Genomic DNA, 18,036 nt, shown 5'->3' with positions numbered 1-18,036 from the left:
TCACTCTCCCAATTCTACTTTCTCTTGGGTTGTTTTCAAGTTACTGTTTGTTTCCTGGCAGTTTGGTTGTGTTTTGTTTCACCCTGTTAGCACCTTTAAAACAGCTTGCATGACATGGTTGTGGCTGAGCTTCCCAGTTAGCCAACCTGAGAGAAGAGTCCTCCCAAGAATGGGTCAACAACATTCTAGACCCAATCACAAGAGGAGAGCCCAAAGAACCCACAAAATGGACATGCCTAGAGCAAATAGCTCAGAAGTATAAGGACAACACACCTCTGGGTCCCACTATAGACAAACTACAAAATCCCACCCTACCAGACTGGGAGGCAGCAAATATAATTAATATACAGATACAAACACTAAGAGTCACTAAAATGGGGAGACAAAGAAATAACCCCCAAACTAATAAAAAAGGAAAAATCACCAGAAAATGGCCTTGATGAGATGGAGTTAAGGAAGTTATCAGAAATAGAGTTCAGAGTAATTGTTATGAAGATGCACAAGAAAATTAATGAGAACCACAAGACACTTAATTAGAAGGTCCAAGAACTTAGTGAAAACATGAAAAAAAATCTAGATATGATAAATAAAAACCAGGCAGAAGTGAAAAATACTATATCTGATTTCAAGACTATGCTGGAAGGAATTATAAACAGTCTCAATGAAACAGAAGATAGAATAAGTGAATTAGAAGATAAATAGGAAAAAACATTCAATCAAAGCAGCAAAAAGAAAAAATACTTAGAAAGCATGAGGACAGTTTACGGGAACTTTGGGACAACATGAAGTGAAACAACATTCACATTATAAGGGTACCAGAGGGGGAATAAAGAGAGCAAGAGGTAGAGAAACTGAGGGAGGGAGTAATGACAGAAAAACTTCCTATGCTGGTGAGGGAGAAAACCACACAAGTCCAGGAAGCACAGAGGGTCCCAAACAAAAGGAATCCAAAGAGACCCACTCCGAGACACATCATAATTAAAATGGCAAATGGTAAGGACAAAGAGACAATATTAAGGGCTGCAAGAGAGAGACAAGCAGTGACCTACAAAGGAACTCCATAAGGCTGACAGCAGATTTCTCAACAGAAACGCTTCAGCCAGAGGTAGTGGCATGAACTTCTCAAAGTAATGAAAAGCAAGAACGTGCAAACAAGACTGCTTTATCCAGCAGGCTATAATTTAAAATTGGAGGTGAAATAAAGAGCTTCCCAGACAAAAGAGGGCTAAAGGAATTCAGTACCACCAAATCAGCATTGCAAGAAATGCTAAAAGGACTGCTTGAAGAAGAAATACTGAAAGATACATTGGCATAAAGGGGGAAATGGCATTAAATAAGTATATCAATGATAACCTTAAAAGAAAACTTTTCATGCTCCAATGAAAAGACTAAGATAGCTGAATGGATAAGAAAATATGACCCATACATATGCTGTCTACAAGAGACCCATGTTGAGAGTAAAAGATTCACACAGGCTGAAAGTGAAGGGATGGAAAAAATATTCCATGCAAATGGAAACAAAAAAAAAGCTGGAGTAGCAATGCTTATTTCTGACAAAACAGAATTCAAAATAAAGACCATAACAATAGACAAAGAAGGTCACTACATAATAATAAAGGGATCAATCCAACAGGAGGAAATAACCCTTAAAATATATATGCACCCAATATTGGAGCACCTATACAAAATATATATGCACCCACTAGAGGAGAACCTATATATATATAAAGTTTCTTGGACTTGAAGGGGGAGATCAACAGCAACACAATCACAGTAAGAGAGTTTAACACCCCACTGTCATCATTGGACAGATTATCAAGAAAAAAAATCAACAGAGAAACAGAGGCCTTAAATGACACACTAGCTCTAATGGATTTAACAGACATTTACAGAACATTTCTTCCCAAAGTACCAGAATACACATTCTTCTCAAGTGCACATGGAACATTCTCAAAATAGACCACATGTTGGGCACAAAGCAAGATTCTACAAGTTCAAAAAGATTGAAATCATTTCAAGCATCTTCTCATATCACAATGACACGAAACTAGAAATCATTCACTAAAAAAAACACAAAAATATTCAAACACATGGAGGCCAAATAGCATGTCATTAAACAATGAATGAGTTACCAATGAGATCAAGGAAGAAATCAAAAACTTCCTGGAAAGAAACGAAAATGAACAGACAACAACCCCAAATCTATGGGACACAGCAAAAGCAGTCCTGAGAGGAAAGTTCATAGCATTAGGGACATACCTCAAAAAATAAGAAAAAGCTCTACTAAATCATCTAAGACAACAACTAAAGAATTAGAATGAGAATGGAAACAACAACAACAACAACAACAAAAACCCTGAGGAAGTAGAAGGAAGGAAATAATAAATATCAAAGCAGAAATTAATGACATAGAGACTAAAAATCAATACAAAAGATCAATGAAACCAAGAGCTGGTTTTTTGAAAAGATAAACATGGTTGATGAACCTTTAGCCAGACTCACCAAGAAACAAAGAGACAGGATTCAAATAAATAAAATCAGAAATGAAAGAGGCGATACAACAACTCACCCAACAGAAACACAAAGGATTGTCAGAAAATACTATGATCAACTATATGTCAACAAAGTAGACAACCTGGGTGAAATGGACAAATTCCTAGAAACATACAATCTTCCAAAGCTGAATCAAGAAGAGGCAGAAAACCTGAATAGGCCAATAACAACTAATAAAATTGAAGAAGTAATAAAAAAAACTCCCAGCAAACAAAAGTCCTGGACCAGATGGATTTACAGGTGAGATTTACCAAACATTCAAAGAAGAATTAACACCTATTTTCTACAAACTATTCCAGAAAATTCAAGAGGAGGGAAAATTCCCAAGTTCTTTTTATAAGGCCAGCATCATCCTAATTGCAAAACCAAATAAAGGCGCTACAAAGAAAGAAAATTACAGGCCAATATCCCTGATGAACATAGATGCTAAAATCTAAAACAAAATAATAGTAAACCAGATCCAGCAATACATTAAAAAGACCATACACCATGACCAACTGGGAGTTTTGCAGGGATGCAAGGCTGGTATAATATTCGCAAATCAATAAATATGATACATCACATAAACAAAATGAAGGACAAAAATCATATGATCATATCAATAGATGCAGAAAAAGCATTAGACAAAATCCAGCACCCATTTCTGATAAAAACTCTCAGCAAATGGGAATAGAGGGAACATACCTCAACATAATAAAGACCATATACAACAAACCTACAGCCAACATCATGCTCAATGGTCAAAAACTAAAACCATTTCCCTTAAAAACAAGAACTAGACAGGAATGTCTGCTTCCACCACTCTTATTCAACATAGTACTGGAAGTCCTTGCCATAGCCATCAGGCAGGAATAAAACATAAAGGCATCCAAATTGGAAAGGAGGAAGTAAAACTGTCATTATTTGCAGATGACATGATATTGTGCATAGAAAACCCTAAAGACTCCACCAAAGTACTACTAGATTTTATAAATGAATTTGGCAAGTTAGCTGGATACAAAATTAACATCCAAAAATTGATGGCATTTTTATACACCAACAATGAGCTCTCAGAAAGAGAAACTAAAAAAACAATACTATTTACCATTGCAGCTAAAAAAAAAAAAAAAAGTAGCATATCTAGGAATAAACTTAACCAACATTGTAAAAGACCTATATTTGGAAAACTACAGGACACTGAAAAAAGAAATAGAGGAAGATATTAACAAGTGGAAGAACATACCATGTTCATGGATTAGAAGAATTAATATCATTAAAATGTCCATACTATCCAAAGCAATCCAAAGATTCAATGCAATTCCTATTAAAATATCATAAGCATACTTCACAGAGCTAGAACAAATATTCCAAAAATGTGTATGGAACCAAAAAAGACCCTGAATAGCTGCAGCAATCCTGAGAAGGAAGAACAGAGTTAGAGGGATGACTTTACTGGATATCAAACTATACTACAAAGCCATTGTAATCAAAACAGCCTGGTATTGGTACAACAACAGACACATAGATCAGTGGAACAAAACAGAGACCCCAGAAATAGACCTACACCATTATGGTCATTAATATTTGACAAAGTAGGCAGAAGCATACAATGGAGTATGACAGTCTCTTCAATAAATGGTGTTGGGAAAATTGGACCGGTAAGTGAAAAAATGAAACTAGATCACCAACTTACTCCATATACAAGAATAAATTCAAAATGGATAAAAGACTTAAATGTAAGTAGCAACACCATAAATATCCTGGAAGAAAACATAGGCAGTAAAGTCACAGACATCTCATCTAGTGGAATTTTCACTGATACATCTCCTAGGGCAAGGGAAACAAAAAAAGTAAAATAAACAAATGGGACTACATCAAACTAAAAACCTTCTGCACAACAAAAGAAATCATTCCCAAAATACAAAGAAACCACATGGTATGGGAGAACATATTTGCCAAGGATGTATCTGATAAGAGATTAATTTCCAAAATATACAAAGGACTCATACAACTCAACAAGAGAAAGAGAAGCAGTCCAATTAAAAAATGGGCAAAGGACCTGAATAGACACTTCTCCAAAGAGGACATACAAATGGCCAAAGGACATATGGAAAAATGCTCAATGTTGTCACTAATCATAGAGAGACTCAAATTAAAACCAGAATGAGCTATCACTTCACACCTGTCAGAATGGTTACCATCAACAAATCAACAAATGACACATGCTGGTGAGGATGTGGAGCAAGGGGAACCCTAGTACACTGCTGGTGAGAATGCAGACTGGTGCAACCACTATGGAAAACAGTATGCAGGTGCCTCAAAAAATTATAAATGGAACTGCCTTTTGACGCAATGATCCCACTTCTAGGAATATATCCTAAGAATCCTGAAACACTAATCAGAAAAAATATATGCGCCCCTATGTTCATAGCAGCACAATTTACAATAGCTAAGATCTGGAAACAGCCCAAGTGTCCATCAGTAGATGAGTGAATAAAAAAGCTGTGGTACATTAAATCATGGAATACTATGCAGTTGTAAAGAAGAAGGCTCTCATACCCTTTGGGACAGTATAGATGGACCTGGAGAGTAGTATGATAAGTGAAATAAACCAGGCAGAGAAATACAAATATTACATGATCTCACTTATATGTGGAATCTAAAGAACATAATAAACTGATGAACAAAATAGATTCAATGACATAGAAAAATGGGTCAGACTGATGAATCTCAGAGGAAAGGTGAGGGCAGGTGGGTGGGTGGGAAGAGATTAATCAAAGAATTTATATGAATATATGCATAACTCATGGATACAGACCATAGTGTGGTGAAGACCTGGGGAGGGGAGTGGGAGTGGGGCGGAAGGGGCCAATGGGGGAAAAAAGGGAACTTCTGTAATATTTTGAACAATAAAAAAAAATTTGGACAGATTTCTCATTGAACAAAATATCAATGAAGCTTATAGTATTATCGAGTGTCTTTTGCTAATTTAAAAGCTATGTTCCCTGCTTTATATTTTAGTTGCTCTCTGTTCCTGAAATAATTTGTCTCTCACATCTATCATTTTCAGTTTCAATGGTTATTTCAGTGCATAGTATCCAAAAAATTGTTTCTTCTGATAACTAGATCAAGATTTTCTTTTTACTCATTTCATGTCTAAGCTTTTGCAGAACATATTTGTTCATTTATTTAATTACCTAACAAATACTTACTTAGCACCAATAATGCTCCCAGTGCTGAGACATCTGAGCTAGGGGAGGAGTCATTCTTGTCTTCCAAGGATTTAAGATCTAAATTTTGTCTTAGGAAGACATACAAATCCAAGTTACCTCGCAATATAATTCAGCCCAACAAATATTTATTGAAAGCCCTCTATGTGCTGGGAACTGAGAACACAACAATAAATAAGATGCCATGGAACTTCTAGTTCAATTAGGAAACAGACAAGTGTGAGCAGGCAGTTCTGCCACAATATGCTCACAACTGAAACAGAAAGATGTGCAAACTTCAGACAGAATGTGGAGAAACCTGGGAGGGAGTGCCTCCTTCTGCCCGGAAGAGTCAGGTGTGTCTACCTAGAACGATTCACCCTGGGCAAGACTTGAAGTCTGATCAGGACTTTGCCAGGTGACATGGACATGAGCTGGTTACTAGGCAAAAGAAATAGAGTGAGGGAGAAATCATGACAAACGATTCCTCATGTCTGGAGCCCCAGTGCAGTAGATGGTGGAACAAGGTGAGATGAGGCAGGGTGGCCAGGGACAGACCTTGGAAGCTGATTTTATCTTATAGTTTAGGGGATGTGGAGCTATTGAAGAGTTTAAGCAAAGGAGTAATATGACAAGACAATAAAAAAAAGATGTAAGAGGTGGTACGGGACTGACAGCAGTTGCTGTTAGGGTTCAAACTGCAGCCCCACAGCTTACTACTTGTAAGACCTAACTCAAGTAACCCAAGCGTTTTAATCCTTGGTTTCCTTATTTGTGAAAATAAAAATGAAAGTTATGGAGAGGATATACAAGTTATTACATAGGTGTTTAGAAAGGGGCCTGGAACAATAAGTGTTCATTAGGTGTTACCTGTTATTTGTTAGCATGATCATCATAATTTTAGTAGTGATATCACTATGGAGTTTTATCACAAAGCAAGTGGGATTTGAGCTGGAGTTCCCACCGAGAAAGAAGAGCATGTTTTTTCTATCTGGGTTTTTGATGCAATAGTCAAAGCCAGAGCAAAAGAAAAGTCTTGGCCTCTGACAGCATCTATTGGGTTCTGTGAACCCCTGTTTCTCCCCATGTCACAGTGGTGGGACATGGTTCTTGAGCAGGGTTCCAGGAGCAATAGCACCTTTATTTTGCCTTTGCTGGATCTTCACCATGGAGTGTGGATCCAGGAAGGACTCCGTAGATTACTCACTCATTTTACAGGTGGGAAAACTGAATCATAGTCCTCAACAAGACCATAGTCTTCTGTGGTTACACCACCAGTTAATATCAATACTTCAACTGCAACTCAGGGGTACTAATATCCAGGTCAGTTTCCTTTGTACCACTCCATGCCAGCTGGGCTAAAAACACTTCCTAGTCTTGGTTAGGGTTTTACTCTTTTTTTCTGGGACATCTCCCAACTGGCCTAGTGAATGAATACTTGTTTCATAACTCATAATTAGAAAAAGACTCTCTTAGACCAAAGTCCTCCTAACATCCCACCCCCTCTCTTTTTTAAAACCATTTTATTTTTTAATTAAAAAATTATTTTTTAATTTTCAATTAAAGATGGCAGTCAATATTATATTAGTTTCAGGTGTGCAACATAGTAATTACACATTTATATACCTTACAAAGTAATCCTCCCTATAAATCTTGCACCTACCTGACACTATACATAGGTATTACAATATTATTGACTATATTCCCTATACTGTATTTTACATCCCTATGACCATTCTATAACTACCAACTTGTACTCCTTAATCCCTTCACGTTTTACACCTAGCTCCCCAACCCCTCTCCCATCTGGCAGCCATCAGTTTTTTCTCTATATCTGTAAGTCTGTTTTGTTCTTTTATTTTGTTTTTCAGATTCCACATATAAGTGAAATCATATAGTATTTGTCTTTCTCTTTCTGACTTATTTCACTTAGCATAATACCCTTTAGGTTCATTCATGTTGTTGCATATGGCAAGATTTCATTCTTATAATGACTAATATTCCATTGTATATATGTACCACTTCTTTATCCATTCACTTTTTTTTTTTTTTAATATATCTTTATTGATTTCAGAGAGAGGAAAGGAGAGGGAGAGAAAGAGATAGAAACATCAATGATGAGAAAGTCATTGATCAGCTGCAGCCAGCCACCCGGGTATGTGCCCTGACCGGGAATTGAACCCCGATCGCCGGGATCCTAGGTCGACGCTCAACCGCTGAGCCACACCTGGCCGGGCTCCATTCAGCTTTTGATTGGAACATTTAACCCATTAACACTTAGAGTAATTATTGACAGGTATGTAGTTATTGCCGTTTTATTCTTTTCTGATTGTTTTCATGATTCTCTGTTTCTTATTCTCTTGCTCTCTTGTATGCTGATGACTTTTTGTAGTGTTGTTTTTAGATTCCTTTCTCTTTATTTTTTGTATATCTCTTGTAGATTTTTGTTCTGTGGTTAACATGTGTTTCATATATACCAAGCCATGTTTATGGCTGACAATTTTAAGCTGATGGTCACTTAAGTTCTAAAGCATTCTACAATCTCTGCCATTTTTACTCACCCTCTTCACATTTACTTTTTGTCATTATTTTTTACTTCTTTGGTGTATGTGTTTGTGTGTATCCCTTAATTTACTGTTGTAATTACACATGATTGTCTTACTTTTGCCTCTTAACCTTAGTATTAGCTTTAGTGTTGATTGGCCCACTGCTCTTATTGTGTATTCACCTTTGTCAGTATGAATTTTTTTCTTTATATTTTCTTATTCATATTTTAGATTACTTTTTTCTTCTCTTCTTGAAAAAGTCCCTTTAACATTTCTTGTAATACTGATTTGGTAGTGATAAACTCCTTCAGTGTTCTCTTGTCTAGGAGACACCTGTCTCTTTTAAGGAGAAAAAAAACAAACTTGTCCTTTAACTAAAGAGATTCTGAATACTAAGAGTCTTTCTCAAATTCTTCCAGTAACCCCTTTGGAAGACTTTCCCTACTGCCTTCCCCCCAGGGTTGATCACTTTGATTTTTCTTTTTCTGTCCCCAATTGCTTGTCTCCACTGTTCCCTGCAAACAGCCCCTGATTTCCACACATCAACAGTGACACTGGCTCTTTCCTTCTCCTTCTCCTCAAGGAAGGTTGTTGATGATAACACTCCAGCATATTACCAGGAGGCCTAGCCCTGGTTTAATTGTTGAGCTGGGTTCTGTTTGTACTGGAGTGCATTCCAGTCTCAATTTAGTTTGGGACAAACCAAAAAGGGAATGCACCTCAAACATAATAAAATGCCATTCTCAGGAGAAAAGAGACTTAGTTCCAGGCCTCTGGCCAAATTAAATTCATTCTTTGCTACCACCACCTCCAGATTATGCCTCACTCATTAACTATATCTTATCTTCAGCTTTAAAATGGTAAAAAAAATGGCAAAGTTGGAAATGATGCCTATTTAGACTACACTGTTGGTAACTTTCAAGTTCCCCATGTAAGGCTGAGAATAATGCAAACCAGGATGATTACCAAGAGCACAATTTCTTCTGTAAAATATAAGAGAAATTATTAAATGATAGGTAAACATCATTATCACTAAACATATAAATAGATGTTTGTCTTGCTGTCTGGCACACCATGCACAGAGAACTTGAATTGCATTATGTGGCTAATTCTGTCTGAAAGTGTGGACAGCCTTATTAGGAGAAGGTAGTGCTTTGTTATGAAGGGTGCTTTCAAAGGAACACTGATCTCTCCCTCTCCCTCTCCCTCTCCCTCTCCCTCTCCCTCTCCCTCTCCCTCTCCCTCTCCCTCTCCCTCTCCCTCTCCCTCTCCCTCTCCCTCTCCCTCTCCCTCTCCCTCTCCCTCCCCCTCCCCCTCCCCCTCCCCCTCCCCCTCCCCCTCCCCCTCCCCCTCCCCCTCCCCCTCCCCTCCCCCCTCCCCCTCTCCCCCTCCCCCCCTCCCCCTCCCCCTCCCCCTCCCCCTCCCCCCCTCCCCCTCCCCCCCTCCCCCTCTCCCCCTCCCCTCCCCCTCCCCTCCCCCCTCCCCCGCCCCCTCTCCCCCTCCCCCTCCCCCTCCCCTCCCCCTCCCCCTCAATTGGAAGCAATGTGGTAAGTGAAAAGAACATTGTTTAGTGAGCAGATTCTAACAGTCCACTGTGAGAGTGAGACACAGCATATTTTGTGGCTCCTGAACTAGGACCGGGTTTGAAATAACTAATAATTTCTACATGAGGTGTTTTTCAACAGTCATGAATTGTTTTCCCATTCAGCTGCTCAATTTCAGTGCTGAGCCCATTCCTTTAAAGGCAGTGCATTAACCCTAGGGCAGCATCATGCCACCTCTGAGAAAGATACATTAGCAAAAAAAGATGCTTTTCCAGCGTAGTTGGGCCAAGGGGGGAAAAGTACAAAAAAATCTTTTCTAGCTCTCTAATATGTAAGGCATATTTAAAAAAAAAAAAAAAAATATATATATATATATATATATATATTTTTGAAACAATCACTAACTTACAGAAAAGTTACTAGTACAAATAACTTGTTTCCCTTTAGACTGTTTGAGAGAAGCTCCTGATCAGGCGCCCTGTTCCCCTGAATGAGGATAAGGACATTCTCCTCCACAGCCACCATACAACCATCCAAATCAGGAAATGAACAGGGAACATTACCACCACCTAATCCTCAGACCCATTCACATTTCACCAATTATCCCAGTGTTTTTATAGCCAAAGGAGTCAGTTCAGAATCACACATCGCTTCTTGTTATCATGTCTCTTTAGTGTCCTTCAGTCTAGAACAGTCCTCAGTCTTTCTTTGACTTTAATGACTTTGACACTTTGAAGAAGACAAGCCAGGTATGTTATAGAATGTCCCTCAGTCTGGATTTGTCTGATATTCCCTCATGATTAAATTCAGTTCTGTATGTTTGGCAAGAATACTGAAGAAGTGATGCTATGTTCTCGTTGCATTCTGTCCATGGTCCATGATTTCTATTTGTCCCATGACAGGAGTTCTCACTTTGATAACCTGATGAAGGCAATGCCTGTTAGGCTTTCCCCCCATTTTGTATCAGTAAGTATTTTAAGGGGAGTGACTTTAAAGACATACTGCTTTTATATTTAACAAAGAGACATAAGTTCCAGATTGGTAGAAACAAAGAAAAACAGCTCTCCCAACAGCAGAGCCCCATTAGAGAGGACCCTGGAATGGGGACAGGATTGGTGTTTCAGCAAGAAACTTAAATTGTAAAATCTCTTGAGGTCAATAATACAGAGGGTTTTGTAGGGGGATGGAATCATTGGAAAACCTCTTTGTCTCTGTCATTTAGTTTTCACCTGGACGTGTGGTATAAGATGAAAAACTTTATTTGATAGTGTAGTGTTACTTTTTGTTTAGATGTAGCCTGTTCTTAAGTCACGACTGCCTTCCAGGAGCCGGGAATTGAACTTGAAGAAGTTTAAGAGTGTGTCTGAAATCATAGTGCTTTTGCATCTTTGTGAAAAATCAGTTGGACATATTTGCATGAGCATATTTCTGGGTCCTCTATCCTATTTCAATGATCTATGTGTTTATCTCTCTGCCAACACCACTGTCCCTATAGTAACTCTTAAAACCAGGTAGTCTGACTTTTCCCACTTTATTCTTTTTTTTGAACTATTTTAACTATTCTATTTCCTTTCCATCTTATATAACTTTTAGAATAATCTTGTATACACTTACAAATCTTGCTGGGATTTTTATAGAAATTGTATTAAGTCAGAATATCAATTGGGAGAGAATTGATATTTTTACTCTTAAGTTCCCCAACTCCATCAACATTGTCAGTTTCTCCATTTAATTAGATCTTTGATTTGTTTCATCAGCATGTTGTAGTTTTTAGCATACAAATTTTGTACATGTATTGTTAAATTTATACCTAAGTATTTTATTTTTTGAGCAATTGTAAATGATGCATTTCTAAATCCTCACCTGAGGATATGTTTTATTGGTTTTAGAGAGAGGAGGAGAGAGAAAAAGAGAGAGAAACATTTATTGATTGCCTCCTGTATGTGCCCTGACCAGGGATCGAAACTGCAACCCAGGTATGTGCCCTGACCGGGAATCAAATTAGCAACCTTTTGGTGTATGGATGATGCTCCAACCAACTGAACCACTTGGCCAAGGCTGATATTATATTTTTAATATAGTGTTCATGTATGCATTGGTAGTATAGTATATTGAAATACTGTACAGTTTTTTTATGTTTATTTTGTATCTTGCAGTCTTGCTCAACTTTCTTATTAGTTCTAGGAGTTTTCATGCCGACTACTTGTGATTTTCTATGTAGATAATTATGTCATCTAAAATTAGGCTTTTTTTTTTTGGATCTATATAAGTTGTATTTCATTTTCTTATTGCACTGGCTATAACTTCCAACAATATATGGAATAAAATTGCACAATCTTGCCTTATTCTCAGTCTTAGGGGGAAAATATTAGTCTTTCATCATTAATATAATGTTATCTGTAGGTTTTTATTAATATATTCTATGCAGTTGAGGAGGTTCTCCTCTATTCCTATTTTTCTGACCATTTTATCATGAATGGGTGTTGAATTTGCCAAATGTGTTCTGTACCAATCAATATGATCATGTGATTTTTATTCTTTAGCCTGTAAATATGGTACATTACACTAATTTTTGAGCGTTGAACCAGCCTTCAAGTACATTTTCAGCCTTACCCTATTTCTCACTGCTTGCAGGGTTCCAATGACATAATTACTAAATCTTTTGTTATTATCTCATAGGTCCCTGAGGTTCTACTTATTTTTTCTATCTATTTTCTCTCTTTGTTCAGATTGCATAGTTTCTATTGTTTGATCTTCAAGTTCACTGATTATTTGCTCTTTCCCCTCCATCCTGCTCTTTAGCTCACCCACTGGATTCTTTTATTTAAATTATTGAATTTTCAGTTCTAAATTTTACATTCAGTTTTTCTTTACTTCTATTTCTTTGTCGAGATTTTGTATTTCTTGGCTAGACTTTCTACTTTTTTATTTGCTTCAAGTGTGTTTGCAATTACTCATTGAAATATTTTTTATGATGGCTGCTTTGTCAGATAATGTTAACATCTCTATCATCTTGGTGTTAGTATCTATTGATTTTTTTACATTTAATTTATAATCTTTCTAAGGCTTGGTATGACAAGTAATTTTCTACTAAAATCTAGTTTGGGGGAATATTATGTTATGAATCTCTGAATCTCATTTAACCCCTCTATGTTAGCTGAATCTTATGATATCCTTCCTGTAGGGGAAGGGGTGGGTGCTGCCTCATTATTGCCAGATGGGAGTGGAAGTTAAGGTCCCCCATTACACCTCCATTGATAACCCCTGGCTAGAAGCGAGGCAGGATAGAAAGAAGTTAGGGAAAACTCCTTACAAATAGAATGAGGAAGTAGGAGTAGACATCTTAGGCTGATAAGCTGCTAGGCCCCCTCATCAGAGCTCTTACCTCCACACATGATCAAAGGGAAAATAGCTTATGGCAGAAAACTCTTGCTGTGGTCTCAGAAGTCAACAGCCAGGACTGGCTAAAACCAGATCATTCCAAGATGGAGGAAAAATTGACCCCAAAACTCATTATACCATCATTATAATGAAAACTGACACAAGTAGAAGGTGGGCGGAGGGGGATGAATGCCATGACAGTTCTGGAATGGGCCATATTGAGAAAAAGGCCCTCTCCACCCCACAACCAGAAGGCGGAATCAGAATTTGGCACCACAAGGTTCAGAAATACCCACCCTTGGAAACACATAAAATTCCAGGAACTGACTGTCCACAGGGCACAACTCACTTGCGAGTTTGCCTGCATCCATTTGTCTGTGTAGTTTTGCTTCTTTCACAGTGGAACGTTCTAGCCTCTTTTCTGTACCTGAATAAAACTTCCTTTCATTCTCACTCCAACTCATTCTTGAATTCTTTCCTGTATGAGTCAAGAGCCTGGAAGTCCCTGGCATGGAACCAGTCCTGTGAAAGAAGGTGTAAGAGTCCCTCATCACTCCCTATGTGGCCTCCACTGACATCACAGGATAGTGGCTTAGCTACCTCTGAGCAGTAATAACATCCTGACTTTCTAATAAGTCTCCTCTGACACCCCCTCAGCAGGGGTGGGGGTACTCATTACTACTGGGTGGGGGGTGGAGGGGTGAAAATTCAGTTTCCTTGCTGTCTTTGCCTGCATGGGTGGAAGTGGGACCATAGTCTTTTCTGTGGTGTGTAGCTGGAGTAGAATGATTATTGTCTAAAAGTTTTCTCTCTTACCAGGCTGCCCCTTTCTTGGTCCTTTGGCTAAAGAGAGCAGGCTGTTGGGGGACCTTCTTTTTTTGTATCCATTGGCATTTTCAGATTCCCAGGTTCTTCAGCTCTAAGGCTGGGATACACAAAGCAACAGAAAACCTTTCAGGTTTTTCTTATATTTGTTCTGAATGTAATGTCCAGGGATTTTAGTTGTACCTCATGGGATGAATTGAGAAAAGAATGGCTATTCCAACTTCCCTGCAATGTACAATATTTTTGACATAATATTTGATATATATACAAAAGAATATATCTGAGTATATGTGTGTGTTATAAAGTATAACAACATGAACACTAAACCTTTTAAAATGCTAAATATTCAAAATGAGTTGGACTTTTTCCTAGAGAAAAATGAAAACCACACTGCTCAATCCCAAATTAACTCCTTTTGGCTGAAGATCTAAAATAGTTAGGTTTTTTTGCACTCTGAAATGTTCTTTGGTTCTGGAGTCTGCTGAGGAAGGAATCTTGGCCCCATGACCTAGTTAGCATATCTCTGTTGGTTGATGTTTTTGTTATTTAAAAGCCACCTTTCTTCTGTTCTGAAATTTCCTGTCTCCCAGCCACAGACCAACATCAAGAGTGACACAGCTTCCAGCTTGGAAGACCTTTAAGCTAATGACTCAGGATGACTAAAATTAACACTTCATAGCTAAGGACTCCCTAGTTACAGGATGCTCTGACCCACTCTTCACTCCATCCTGGGCTTTCTGTCCTTTGTCTTTCTCCTAGACCCTTTCTCATTCTCTGGTGTAGCTTGATGAGTCTATCACTCAATTTTCTGCCTATATGATGAGCATCAGTTGTCTGGGAGAGGTATGCCAAGAACTGTCTTGTTCATAAAGAACCAGAGTGGGTATACAGGGAACAGAATATACAAACAGGGCTGGAGACCCCGACCAGGAGAAAGGACCTGATAATCCATTGACGCATTACCTGGTAGGGCTCCAGTTTTGCCACCACATCTCTCCTTCCTCCCTTCACTCTTCTAGACTCTTTTTCTTTCTCCTGGCAGCTCTCACAGAGCTTCAGGAAGTGACAGGGTAGAGGAAGTGGACCTCATGCTATTACTAAACAGATGAGAGTCCCTGAGATCTAGAGCTATTCCTTCTTTAACAAGCACTGGGAGCCTTAGCTCCCAGCATGCTGAGTGGCTCTAGGGAGGTTGAGCAGCAAGGGGTGTGTGTTCTGTCTACAATACACTATTTGGGTTGACTCTGGGAAAAGCTTCAAACAACTCTCACAAAGAACAAAGGGTTGCAGCTGCACTGTCTTACCTACTGAGGAACACACCAGCTGGCTCTTGCCTCTGAGGCTCTGTGACTGCTCTCCACTTCTTCTGCTTCTTCAGCATGGGAGCTGTGGTGGAAAGCACGTTGCTCTGTGGTCAGAGGAGCCTGGATCTGGTGTAATGCCCTTCCTGACAACCATATGGCCTTGAGCTCATCATTTTTGTCTTTGAGCTTCAGTTTTCTTATAGATAAAAAAGTGGGAAATGATATTTTACAAATGACTATTTATTAAATGACATAAAGAAATTACTTATAATTTTTATAGTGTATTAATGGCACCATGAAAATAATGTTACCTGGAATTTGCTATAGAATACTCTAATGAAAAAGAAGGGAAGTAGAAGACAAATGAAAGAGGATTGGCAAAATGTTGATAATTTTTAAGGAGGATGCTTATTTAAGGGTCTGTGTTTTTGTGTTTGAAATTTTCATAATTAAAAATTAAAGAGTAAGACCCATTTTACATTCCAATAGGATCAACAGGATAATAAATAGGAATATCCTTTTGGAAACAGTATATTGCTATAGAAGAGGTTGTCTCTACACTGGGGCTCTTAACTGAATAACTGGGAAGATGCACTTCTCTCAAATTTAGCTGTAAGAACTATAACATATCTGGGCAAATCCATAGAGGAGCCCATACTCCCTGCCCCTGTCACCAGCTCTCTAAGTAAAGGGAAGATCAACAGCTTCTTGTGTGGCACAAGGCAGAGTTGTGTGTTCACCCCAAAGAGGTTTTATCTGCCTCTCACTCTTTTTCTTCTGCTACAAATTTGTGGCTGCCTATCATTTCCTCTTAGATCTCTTGCCTCCTGTGCCTGGGGGAGATTTTTCAGTTTCCTCCTCTCCTGGGTTCTCCTTGCTCTTGTCCTCATGTTTAGGAAAGGCAGAGCAGGTGGACAAGGAAGATGCTCAGACACAGAGAGCTGGGTCAGGCCAGGGGCAGGGATCAAGGTCAGCTAACTTGTATGCAGTGAGGTCTCTGGGCTACTGTCAGGTAGGTGACAGTTTGGACAGCATCGCTGTTTTTGAACTCTAGGACAGCACCATGCTGGGTGCTGGTTCTGCACAGATGACAAAGACAAATCCTTGTCCCGAGAAACTTGCCACATCTAGTGCAGGCAAAAGGTAGATAAACAGGTGGTTATTAAATGAACTGAATTCCAGGATAAACATATGTAGAGTGGATTAATAGAGTCTCAGAGAAAATTCCCTAATCTTGCCTCTGGGCATTTAGATGGTTGGTAGGATTGGGAACTGTATAGTCATCAGGGCGGCTTCCCAGAAAGAATGACTCCTTACCTCCGTGTTAAAAGATGAGTAGTTGGGGGGGGGGGGGGATGAATTGCAACAAACCTGTGCCACATATAGAGGTGAGGGGGTACCTAAGTGAACAGACATTCTTCTTCCTTCTCTCGTTCTCTAGCCCTTCTCTTGGAAGAATTCTGCAATCAAGTCTCAAATTCCCACATCAGTCAACAGGATGACTAACTCACTTGATTCATCTGATGAAATTTAACCAGAGGTTGTTAGCAAGTGACAAATGATTGTAGATCCACAAAAGAGCCCAGGTTGGTTTATAGAACGAGAAAAGAACGACTTTTTCACATGGGTCATGAAATAACTGAATAGCCCTCGAACCACACCCTGGCTAGATCACTGGACCATACTATCCATCCAGGAATAAGGATATTTTCAAACATTTTAGGTTCTTTTTGTTACTTTCTCCCAATAACAGGAAAACCCATTTGGTTTTAATGTAGTGCCGGTCACTTCTATTTCCTGGGTTTATTTTGGATAATTGAGTCTCATGTTTCTCTTCATTTTAATTATCTTCCTTTTACTCTGAGGTCTATTATCTTGTCCATATTAGCAATGTTAGTTTATTATTCATAAGTTTTAGAAAGCACAAACAGAACAGAGTCATTAAAAATGTTAACACTTGCTATGAAAATGTGGCTCTTGCTGATTACCATGCCCTGGGCACAGGCGATGCTTTTACTTCCTGTTCCCGAGAGGCCTGCCCTTGGGCTTCCTTCCTCTCTATCTGTCTGCCCCAGCAGGATGGTCTGATCTACTCCCTACCTTCATCTCTGTTGATGTCTCCCTTAGCTTCTCTCTCTCTCGAGCTCCAGGCCTGTCTATCTAACTGATATTGGACATCTCCATTCAAATATTCCGTGGGGTCTCCGGCTTATATTTGCCATCTCAAACTTGCTCCATTTCTTATATTTTTCCATTGCCAGGTACTCAGCCCCATGCAAAACATGTAGGAGCCATGCTGGGCTGCTCTCGACAGCTTGCTCCCCTCTCTACACCCTTCTAGTCCAGCACAAAGGCTGTCCACACACTTCAGAATGGAGCAACTTTCCCTTGGGCCAAACATGTCTCTCTTACTTTCACTTTTTGCCACTCATCTCTCACCTCTTAAGTCAATTGTTGCCACCGCTTCCAAAGCAATTCCTTTAAAATTTTGTATCAGTTAGTCCTCTGCTTTACATAAACCCATTGTCTCCTCACTGCTTCAGGATAGGTGCAAATTCTTTTCTGACATGTAAGGCCTTTCACACTCAGGCACTGATCCCTCTTTCAGACCCATATCCTCCTTTCCTCCCAGGAAGTCAATACAGTCCTCACCCTGAACTCTCAGCCTTTATTTGAGCAGCTCTTTTCTCTCAGA

The sequence above is a fragment of the Miniopterus schreibersii genome (genome assembly GCF_964146895.1).
Source record: "Miniopterus schreibersii genome assembly, chromosome: 1".
Taxonomy (NCBI): Eukaryota; Metazoa; Chordata; class Mammalia; order Chiroptera; family Miniopteridae; genus Miniopterus; species Miniopterus schreibersii.
The sequence above is the reverse complement of the archived record's forward strand: the minus strand, read 5'-3'. Positions refer to the sequence as shown.